The sequence below is a fragment of the Macaca nemestrina genome, chromosome 17 (assembly GCF_043159975.1).
Source record: "Macaca nemestrina isolate mMacNem1 chromosome 17, mMacNem.hap1, whole genome shotgun sequence".
NCBI lineage: Eukaryota > Metazoa > Chordata > Mammalia > Primates > Cercopithecidae > Macaca > Macaca nemestrina.
In genome coordinates this window covers 37,302,752-37,314,860 of record NC_092141.1, presented here as the reverse complement: position 1 = coordinate 37,314,860, position 12,109 = coordinate 37,302,752, and the positions used below count along the sequence as shown (strand labels likewise).

The following is a 12,109-nucleotide window of genomic DNA, read 5'->3' as shown; positions in this document are numbered from 1 at the left end:
GAAAATGGTTCATGCAACAGTGATACTATATAAAAAGAGAAATCAATTGCATCTCAACACTGAGTCACTTTTAGGAAAAGTTCAAATAAGTAAAAATAATTTGGAGATTAGTTTTCCTCTTTTGGGGGATATTATCCTTAAAAATAATCAAAATGACAAGCTGGATGCAGTGGCACTTGTGTGCCTATAGTCCCAGCTACTCAAGAGGCTGAAGCAGGATGATCACTTGAGCTCAGGAGTTTGAGACCAGCCAGGTCGACACAGCGAGATCCTGTCTCCAAAACAAAAAATCAAAATGACAAACGTTACAAACAACTCTTTTCCTTGTCATCTCTTAAAAGGATATTCAATCTCTAGGGGCTCTGTGTTCACGTGTAAGATGAGCTGCACAGTCATCCGTGACATGATTAGGATCGCCTCCAGGTAACGCTGCACGTATTGGACAAATCTGCAATGGAAGTAAAGAAAGCAGCTTAACAAATGAATGTCAAGAAGACACCTTTCCGGACGAGGATTCTGTTGTTTCACTATTATCAAGTTTTAACCAATAAAAAACTCAGCAGATCCTGAATTAGTGAAAACCAGTAGAAGCCTAAGCAAGAACGGTTCACACAAGGTCCCTCAGGGTCAAACACAACAGTTTCAGACACACCAAACTTGATCTCTGGCAGGGCCTTCTAACAGCCTGCCTGATTCATTCGTATGGCCTAGCAAAATAGTTTCCATTAAAAAAACTTTAAAAATATGCTATTCAGTGCACATTTATGTTTAAGTCCAGTCTTGAATGGTAAAGACAGATACAAGCCTAGGGCACACTTCCCCAAAGTAAGCTATACTTGAGAGACAATTCCCAAATAAGACAGCAGAGGTCTGATTAAATGCAACTGTGCAAACATTCAACAGATATGTTGAATGTAAGACAGATTATGATTACTGATAATATGCAAATGTGGTCTATAAATTTATGAATGTGACTTCCAAGGGGCATATTGTATGGAAGTCCATTTTTTAACCTTATTTCCCAAAGAAATGGGTGGTAAGCCATAAGCTTGTAACCAGGTCAGGCTCAAGGAGTAGAAGCTCAATTTTCCATGGGCCTTTTGGCAAGAGACAGGAGAAAGTAGGAATAAAATGATGTGTACACAGTCACGGTTTGGGGAGTCGGTGACAGGTTGGGAAGGCGGTGTTTATAGTTAACAGAATTGGTGAAACAGGGAAGGAGAGGGGAAGGATAGAAAGAATGAGGAGCTTTTTAAAGAGGAAAGGCCCTTTCTCTTCCGAAATTCAAATGGGCAGATAATGTTCTAATAATGGTAGCCAAGACTTGAAGTATGAACAATTTCAATCTTAAAGAACAGGGCCAAGAAGAAAGGTCTGAAGCAAAGGGCATGACCAAAGGGAGCCCCAGGAAGTGCACAGTTCAAGTGGTAGACTTTTGTCTTTATAAATAAATAAGAAGGTTAAAGACAGGATATGTGATTCATCTTGCTAGTACTTGAGCCAAAATTCTTTCACCTAGGCAAAATCTAGGCAATTGGTCAGCCTTATTATCTGCTGACTGCACAGTGGGAGTAGGTGGTAGTGCTAGACATGAGGGGAGATGGGAGGGGTGAGACTTGGAAGGACAATCCTGGGGTATGGAGGGAAAACAAACTGCTCTGATTCCTGGAGCCCAAACAAACATAACTTCCCATCATCTAACAACCAGACAGCAGAAGTCCCCTGAGAGTTCAACTCTGATTTGGTATCAGTCTCTCTTATGCCTAATCAGCTGTCCTGATTATGTGACTCAGGACTCTGAGAAATATCCTCAGGAAAACCTAAATATGTTCATGAGAAATAACATTTAAGCGTGACAGTTTGCAAAAGAACTAGAGAGGTCACAATGGAATGTGATGAGGCAAATGAGAAAAAGAAGTAGATAGACCTGTCTATGCCTTTCTTAAAAGATGCCAAGGAAGGCGGTCAGATTCTTTCCTCTGTCAGTAAGTAGCTGTATGTGTCGCAAGTTTACAGATTATCCACTCTCTCTTTACTAGGAATTTAACTTCTGCTATCTGTACCATTCCTGTACTCTGACATTACCTGGTTATGTCTGATATACCTATTTTACTTTTCATGTGCTTCTGGTCTTACCTAGCTAAACTGTAAACTCTTTGAGAGATGCAGCACAGTATGATTTGTCTTTGGTTTTAAACTCCAGACAGACTTGCTTTAAAAAAAAAAAAAAAAAAAAAGACCAGCAAGGTTTAGAGAAACAGAAAACATGTTCCAGTTATTTAAAAATAAAACAAGCTACCTTAGAGACTCATCATTTTGAAAAAGTTAACAAGTGCTGGGTTATAGTCTTATTACAATATTATAAGTCTCTATAAGATTTTTATTTAAAGAGAAAATAACCACCAAAAGGAAAAGGCATCTTTCTTCTAAGATACCTTCCTTTATATTGGCCTTCGGGTAAAATCTATAAACAACTTGAGCTATCCAGAGATTGCTGCAGAGGCTTCGGTACTTGAGGGGACATAAAAATGTTGGTAGATGAGAAAAGTCTCCACAAGGATATAAATTCCTAGAAGGAAAACAGAATGGGAAGCAGAGATACCAAATGTACTAAGAATGTCCTAATAAGATAGATAATTTAACAAGTAGAAAAGTACCTTTGAGAGGAGGATATAAAATAAAGCCAAGATCTTTCCTTATTGTGTATTGACTTTGGTTCTATACTCACAATCTTTTTTATTTCACTGGAGTAACTATGTTAAGATGGCAGGATGAAGGTATTCAGAACTGCTTCATTCATAGAGAAATAATATAAAACCAACCAACCAACCAACCAAACTTCCATAACGTCTAGGGATAAAGAATTACTGAGGATAAGAAATTACTGTGGTGGGAGGATCACCCAGGTTGACAGCTAGCATAGAAAATCAAGAGGCTAGGCAAGGCGTGGTGGCTCATGCCTGTAATCCCAGCACTTTGGGAGGCTGAGGCGGGTGGATCACGAGGTCAGGAGTTCAAGACCAGCCTGACCAACATGGTGAAACCCCATCTCTACTAAAAAATACAAAAATGAGCTGGGCGTGGTGGCACATGCCTGTAATCCCAGCTACTCAGGAGGCTGAGGCAGGAGAATCACTTGAACCCAGGAGGTGGAGGTTGCAGTGAGCCAAGATTACACCACTGCACTCCAGCCTGAGCAACAGAGACTCCATCTCAAAAAAAAAAAAAAAAAAAAAAAAAAAAAAAAAGGAAAAAAGAAAATCAAGATACTAGGTTTAGAACCAAGTGGAAGATGTTGCCACACTTGGGTCACATAAAGTGAACTCGGATGAGGACTTGGAAAGGAAAACTAAGCTCAGATGCTGATGTGACCTCAGAGGCCTGGTCATCTTTTAGGTTTTACATTTTATATTTAGCAAGCTAACTCACGCTTTAAGACAAAAACGCTTGTTCTTAAGACTGTGTTTTCTGAAAGGAAATGAAGGGAACAAGAAGAAGAAAGAAAAAGGAGAGCAAAGCGAGGCAGGAGAAATGGAAAAGAGGTGGTGGGGAGTGGGAGGAAGCAAGCCACTGTGCCACTCATGGCCACAAACACTTCTTAGTTTTGAGTGTGTCTTTCTTTCCACATCATGGTGCCTAATATCTCTTACAGCACAGGAAAACTCAACACAAGGGTAATTTTAGGGTACTGACCCTAAAATTATGACAGCTTGTCAACATTAATATTTATCATACTTCCACTGCCACATGATAGAGTACTATCTATTATTCGTACAGGAAAATTCCATATAACACACAAGCTTAAAATTGTAACAACTTATCAATTAAGATTTACTTAACTGGCTTAAGTCAGTATTTCTTTAATTTGGCTAAGAATATAAATCATCGCCGGGCGCGATGGCTCACGCCTGTAATCCCAGCACTTTGGGAGGCCGAGGCAGGTGGATCACCAGGTCAGGAGACTAAGACCATCCTGGACAACACAGTGAAACTCCGTCTCTACTAAAAACACAAAAAACTAGCCGGGCGCGGTGGCGGGCGCCTGTAGTCCCAGCTACTCGGGAGGCTGAGGCAGGAGAATGGCGTGAACCCGGGAGGCGGAGCTTGCAGTGAGCCGAGATTGCGCCACTGCACTCCAGTCTAGGCGCGTCTCAAAAAAAAAAAAAAAAAAAAAAAAAAAAAAAAAAGAATATAAATTATCAGGGCCAGGCGCAGTGGCTGACGCCTATAATCCCAGCACTTTGGGAGGCCGAGGCAGGTGGATTGCCTGAGGTTAGGAGTTTGAGACCAGTATGGCCAACATGGTGAAACCCCGTCTCTAATAAAAACACAAAAAATTAGCTGGGCATGGTGGCCGTGCGCCTGTAATCCTAGCTACTCAGGAGGCTGAGGCAGGGGAATTGTTTGAACCAGGGAGGTGGAGGTTGCAGTGAGTCAAGATGGAGCCACTGGATTCCAGCCTGGGTGACAGAGCAAGACTCCGTCTCAAAAAAAAAAAAAAAAAAAAAAAAAGAATATAAATCATCTGGAGCAATTGTTAAAAATACAGTTTCCTAGTTCTGGAAAGAGAGGGATTTAACAATCTATTTTGACAAAGGTCCTGGTTGATTATTAACAAACTACGTAAGTTTGGCAAATACAGCGATGATATTCAAAAACTGTATTTACTCTGTTATACGAAAACACCAAATGTTATTGTTACCTAACATAACAAAAAAATTTGGATTCACAAATGTCCTTGCCATTCTCAGTGTCGTCTCTGCTATTGCTTGAGTTTCCTCTTCTCCTTCACCATGCCACTGAGGGTCACCATCAATCTTGCTTTTTATCTGTAGCCCCTTTGGAAGCCTTTACCAATTGAGATAAGGTCCCATTCCAAGAACATACAGAGTCTCCATTTTTCCATGTGGTTCCAGGGCATGACTGCCAGCCAGCAACCAGTTAGGGCACATTATATAGCACAGTTGCCAATGTCTTTAAAACATACCTTCTGAAGTCGTTACTCCACATATAAACACCGAGTCACTGCTGAATGCACAGAACTTCTCCTCTGTGAAAGCACCTGAAGTCAGCATGCGTGATTTTTTTTTTAAACAACAGTTCCACACATTCTTCCCCATACAGTTATCAACCATTCTAAAGCAAGTTTGGATTTCCTCTCGCCTGTCTCTTGAACTAATACAACCACATCAGACAGCATTCTCTCTCTGGGTACTATGCACAGCTTTAAAAACTATTCTTTATAACCACCTTCCTATTTCTTGTTCAAGGATCTATGCTATGAAATCCAGGTAAACTGGTAAAGTTAAAGTTCTGACTGTTAAATTGTATAATTTTGTTACCATGGACTAATCTATTAAGCATTTACTGAGTCCCAAATCAGAACTAACTTAACACTTTAGGTTAAAACATTATCAAGAAATGAGCATAGTTCCTGCCAATATTAAAAGTTCATATGAATTTCATCTCTTTTTAAAAACTGGGGCCAAAATTGGGGCAGGGCACAGTGGCTTATACTTGTAACCCTAACACTTTGGGAGAACGAGGCAGGGGGATCACTTGCAGACAAGAGTTTGAGACCAGCCTGGGCCACCCAGTGAGACGCAGTCTCTACCAAAAATTTTTTTTTAAAAATTGGTGTATATTTTTCATTATTTCTTCAAACTGGGGTACAATTCATGTCTCTGCTTTTGAGCGGCTCTTAGAACTCAGCTACAGAAACACCCAGGCTTATTATGCCAAGAGATTTTCTGATCACCTGCAACGCAATGGGGGGAATGGGGTTTAAAACACTTTCTCCACAGAAGAGTAATGACCCAAAAAGAGTCATCTGAATTTAAAGCCAACACACAAAACCTGTTGACACGTGTTATACTTTAGTGCTTACACAAAAAAAAAAAAAAAGAGAAGAAAGACATTCTATTGAGCTAACTAACTGCCACGGCCAATGACAACTTCAGGCTTTTGGATCTCCTTCCCAATTAAAAGTATTAGTTTATCCTACAAAATCTGCAGATACAATGAATACAAGACAGAAACTGAAGTTTTGCTTTGAGAATATACATAAAGGACTAGTGGATGATCTATGCTACATGGTCAAGAAACTCCTTTTGGGCCTTGTAGAACCGTCTAGCTTGTAGCTACCTGCACCTTGGCCATCCATTTTGCCAATATAAATAAAGGTCCTTTCAAGAGTTGAGTGAGCGCACTGTTCAACTAGATTACAATCTAATTTTCTGCTGCTGCAGTGAACAGTTAGTAAGTGTTCAATTATAAGTGAAATTAACTTACAATTGTGAATTACTTCATATTAAATGATTTTCCCTCTCAATTCCATTCTCCCATAATGCTGAAAAGTTAGATTTGTCACTGGCTTCTTTCTTTTTTTTTTTTTTTTTTTGAGACGGAGTCTCGCTGTGTCGCCCAGGCTGGAGTGCAGTGGCCGGATCTCAGCTCACTGCAAGCTCTGCCTCCCGGGTTTTTACATTCTCCTGCCTCAGCCTCCTGAGTAGCTGGGACTACAGGCGCCCGCCACCTCGCCCGGCTAGTTTTTTGTATTTTTTAGTAGAGACGGGGTTTCACCGTGTTAGCCAGGATGGTCTCGATCTCCTGACCTCGTGATCCGCCCGTCTCGGCCTCCCAAAGTGCTGGGATTACAGGCTTGAGCCACCACGCCCGGCCGTCACTGGCTTCTAAAGAGCAGCATCTACATGTAATTTAGGAAGTCCTAAAAAGCAATTATGTTTTACATTTAAACATGGTTCTTGTACAAAAATTTATGTGTATGACGACATCTTGGGAATTCACAAAACTTGAAAGAGTATTAATATAATTTAGCTATACTGAAAAATAATTCCCAAGAAATCAGAAAGCAGCTCACAAAAGGGCTTGCGCTCCTGTGAGAATCTAACGATGTAGCTGATCTGACAGGAAGTGGAGTTCAGGCGGTGATGCCCGCTGGCCCACCGCTCACGTCCTGCTCTGTGGCTTCGTTCCAAACAGGTCATAGACGGGTATTAGTCTGGTCCCGTCTGTGGCCCAGGGGTTGGGGAACCCTGGTCTAGAGGACACATGCAGGTAACGTGGGGCAAAGCAAGACAGCAAACAGAGCATTCAGAAAGGAACATGTTAAGAGGAATAGAAAAGGAGATATAGCAAGTTGTTGTGTAGATATAATCCCCCAAACCAAAATGATGTAAATCACTCTTGAATTCCCTAATTCAAAAATGCAAAACATTGAGGGGTGAGAGAGGACACACAGTCTTATCACCTGGACAATTACATGTAACTGTAGCACACTGGAGTTGATAATATGTTTCACATATATACAGAGAGGCATTCAAAACACTTAACAACTGGCATGGCATAGGCACCAATCCTTCAGAATGGACACTAGTCAGCATGCTACACTTGACTGCACCTGCTGAATGCCAGCCCTGCCTCTAGGACTTGACCCACATGACCTGAAGGAATCTTGTACTTTTATATTAAAGATTCTTATCTGCCTGCCATTTTTCACTTCGAAATGTCTGGGCATATGGGTGGAAAGAGAGGTAGATACAGCATTCATGCGAAGATTAAGGGCTAATGAGGAGAGATAAATCCTTAAAATATTCCACAAAAGCCCATATGAAAATAGAGTGACAACTGCCTTGGGCTATGTACCAAAAGCCTGGAAACTTAATGAAGGCATAAACACAACTCACAAGAAACAGACCATGAAACCATTTGCAGGTGGTGGGTATTTAATTTTCAAACTATGTATCAGGTATGCCAGAGTGTAAACAACCAATTTTGAGTATTTACTTTCCGGGGGGTGGGGGTTGGGGAGCAAACCAACCGGAGGCACGGAGGCAAGGTTATGGAAAACTGGGTTGTCTTGCCTTGTGGGGAGATGAGAATACTATACTAGGGACTACTGGCTGATGATAATAATAATATCTATTATTACTTGTTATATATCATTATATATATTTATTAATGATAATATAATGCTATTTATATATTACATATAATATATATAATAATACATAATTTTTTTTGGAGACAGGGTCTTGTTCTGTCACCCAGGCTGCAGTGCCACGCAGTGGCACAATCATGGCTCACTGCAGCCTCAACCTCCTGAGCTCAAGCAATTCTCCCACCTCAGCCTCCCAAGTAGATGGGACCACAGGCATGTGCCACCACGTCCAGCTAATTTTTAAATTTTGTGGAGACAAGGCCCCACTTTGTTGCTCAGGCCAATCTCAAACTTCTGGGCTCAAGCAATGCTCCCGCCTCAGCCTCCCCAGTGTTGGGATTACAGGCATGAGTCACTGTGCACAGTCTGATAATGATTTTAAGGATGCCTAAATTACAATAAGAACTCCATGTTTATCTTATTGTATTTAGGTAAAGGACCCAAACTGAACAGAAATTAAATCAAAGAAAAATGATTCCAAGTTTTCCACAACAACCAGCATGGAGATGCAACTGAGTCAGGATTCTTCATACGGGTATGTGGGACTGTACCAAAAGGCAGCAAAGTCACTTTACAGAATAAAAAGAACAAACTAAGAATAGTAATAAAATGTGACAACAGTAGTCTGAGGCTCTCCTAGGTGCAAGATCAGAGCATTTCTGAGCTGTTAAGACGGTAAAATTTGGCTTGATGTCTATACAAAATAAATTTACCTACTGCTTGATACATGTTATAACAACTTCAAGCATCAAACTAGCAGTGTCAGTGGGAATAAAAGTAACCCTATATTATATGCATAGCTGTAGCAGAGTTAAGTAGAGACTCTGGAACCCAGAGGGACACTAGCTGAGTCCAAACACCTGCCCCTACCCCTGCCCCTTACTAAGCTGAATGTCCTTGAGCATGCTACTTTATTTCTCTGGGTTTCAATTAATTTGTTTTGAGTACATTTAGGGGTTTATTAGTTGATGCAATATGCAATTACTTGTGCCAAAATTCTCCCAATTCAGTATCTATAGTTCCATATAAAGCCTTCACTTTACCTATTATTATCAATGGTAAAGAGGTGGGGGAGAGACTCTTAGGTGTACTTTATCATTTCTTGAAGGTGGATGCATGCTGACTCAGATGTCAAGTAAAAAAGCCAACAGGCTTTCAAGGTAAGACTTTCTTTGTGTATTATTCTGGGTCCATGGCCTTTAGCCACTGGAAAGATCAGGATAGGAAGAACTTCTAGGGACCCCAGAGCTTGACCTAGGAGGCAAGAGATGTGATCTGATGAAAACCAGGTAAGATCAGCGATATGCTACAATGAGATGTGACAATGGATTATTATGATACTACCAAAGGTTTTTAAATTTCCTTGTGAAGTTCCTTGTAGAGGAAAAGTTAAGCAGAGAGCAAGGATACTGTAACAAGAGATGCACTGCAGGTTGCCGTCCTTTTAACCTTTCACAATGCATTGAATAAAGGGCTCCTGAATTTGGTCAAGACTCCATGCTGTGGTTTTAGCTACAGGTTAAGAAACCCAGTGTGAACAGTAAGATGCAAAAATGCAGCCTCCCATGATGTATAAAATTTGCTGTTAAAAGATGATTTTAATAACTATGCAAATGGTATCATTACACTGAGCAGGAAGTAGATGACAGTGACCTAGCTTTATTCATGTTAGAAATAATGCACTTTACAACATCATTTTAGTCATAAGGCTGCTGCTTCACTTACCACTTCTGTTGATGTTTCTGCATGTTCAGAAGTAACATGTTCTTGAAGAGATGTCTCCGTACAGCCCATTTTTCCACAATAGGGACAAGTAAAAGACTGTGGCTGCTCTACAGAGAAAGCTTCCCCACCATAGTATAAATCTGAAAAATAAAGTAGAATTGCATTGAGGAATATTAGTCTTTAAACACATAAAAATGTAATAAAGAAAGTGTGGGCCAGGAGCAGTGGTTCCTGCCTGTAATCCCAGCACGTTGGAAGGACAAGGCAGGTGTATCACTTGAGGTCAGAAGTTCGAGACCAGCCTGGCCAACATGGTAAAACCTCGTGTCTACTAAAAATACAAAAATTAGCCAGGCATGGTGGCAGGTGCCTGTAATCTCAGCTGGTCTGGAGGCTGAGCCAGGAGAATTGCTTGAACTTGGAAGGCGGAGGTTGCAGTGAGCCAAGATCGTACCATTGCACTCCAAAAGAAAGTGTGCCTAAAATATTCGACAACCTCACGTGGTCAAGGAATGCTTAGGTACCTATTTACATTTGTAATATCCTGATTCCCATGAGGACTCCATGTTGTTCCTCCAAAATTCCTTCCCCAGATAGCTACTATATATATAGCCTTAAGAGAGAACGAAGCAAACAACTCCATCCTCCTTCACTTATTTGAAACATTGGTCATTTTACATCTGGCTCTAATTTTATCGTAATTTATTTTTTCCTTATCTGTATACACTGTGGCAACACTGATATCAACAGAAAAAATCAGGAGGGTCTACCAAGAAACAAGGACAAATGTGCTCAGAGGGAAAGACAGACAACCATGATCGATACGAGAACTGCCAGATGTAGTTAGCTGTCTATAGAACACACTGCTCTCAGAGCATGGAGGATAATGCTAACTTAAGATACTACCAACAACATTAAAAAGGTTTTTTTTGAGACAAGGTCTTACTCTGTCGCCCAGGCTGGAGCACAGTGGCATGATCACAGCTCACTGCAGACTCAATATCTGGGCTCAAAGGATCCTCCTGCCTCAGCCTCAGACATAACTGAACTACAGGTGTGTGCCATCACACCCGGTTAATTAAAAAAAAAAATTTTTTTGGCAGAGATGGTGTCCCACCATGTTGCCTAGGCTGGTTTTGAACTCCAAGTCCTCCCACCTCCACCTTCCAAAGTGCTGGGACTACAGGCATGAGCCACCACGCCTGGCCTGTCACAAAATATTTCGCCCAACTGGTTTACTGGAAAACTAACCAGTAGTCTGTGGGAATAATTTGTTCACCCCATAAGTTTATCTCAAGGAATAAGCCTATTTTTTCCATTAGGTAATTGCTATGGTTTGAATATGGTTTGTCCCCGCCAAAGCTCATGCTGTGGCTTCGTCTCCAATGTGGTGGTGTTGGAAGGTGGTGTCTTTAGGAGATGATAAGGTTGTTAAGAGCTATTAATGCCTTTCTCAGGAGTGAATTCTCGCTCTCTCAGGACTGAATCAGTTCCCTTGAGAGTGAGTTACTTTAAAGTGAGGCTGTCTGTCACTTACAACTGTTTGGTCTCTTTACACATGCCCACTGCCCCTTCTGCTTCTCTGCCATGTTATGACACAACTGAGCCCTCACCTGAAGTCCACCAGATGCAGATGAACCATCTTGGCCCCGTTAGCCTCCAGAATTGTGAGCTAAATAGACCCCTTTCCTTTAGAAATTATCTAATTTCAAGGATTTTCTTATACTAAGAGAAAACAGAGAGACAGAAACATCAAATAAGATGGAAGTATATTCAGTATGTTATGCCACCACAAGGAATTATTTAATTATTTAGCATAAAACAAACACCAAATTTAAGAGAGCTTTTGTAAGAAAAGAAAATGGAAGAAAGTGTTCATTACATGATAGATTTGTTCATATTCACTTTTAGGGAGATTTAAATGATCATAAAAGTTTTAGGTATCATGTATATATTGACCATTTATTAGGTGTACAAGACTTATCAGGTGGATTTGGAGTAAGTGCGGATAAATATATTAAGAAGAATAGAACTTCCTCATCTGATAAAGGGCATCTACCAAAAACTCAGCAAACATCATTTACTGGTGAAAGACTGGATGCTTTCCCCTAAGATCAGAACAAGACAAGTGTGTCCACTCTTGCCACTTCTATTTAGTATTTTACTGGAGGATCTATCCAGAGTAAATGAAAGGTATCCAGACAGGAAGAAATAAAATGATTTTTATTTGCAGATGACATGACCTTGTGTACAGAAAGTCCTAAGGAATCCACTAAAAAAAAACTCTTGGCGCTGGGTGCTGTGGCTCACGCCTATAATCGTAGCACTTTGGGAGGCGAAGCAGGTGAATCACTTCAGGTCAGGAGTCTGAGACCAGCCTGGCCAACTAGGAAAACCCTATCTCTATTAAAAATACAAAAATTA

At 40.7% G+C, this 12,109-nt stretch overlaps 1 long non-coding RNA gene across 1 annotated transcript; it reads right to left on the bottom strand.

Moving 5' to 3' along the window:
- Window positions 1-353: 353 nt before the first annotated feature.
- Window positions 354-9,803, bottom strand: LOC139359516 (uncharacterized). Its single transcript, XR_011615573.1, has 3 exons — window positions 9,686-9,803; window positions 4,988-5,050; window positions 354-448 (listed from the first exon to the last, which is right to left on the bottom strand). It is a non-coding gene; the product is annotated as an uncharacterized lncRNA (long non-coding RNA).
- Window positions 9,804-12,109: the final 2,306 nt, after the last annotated feature.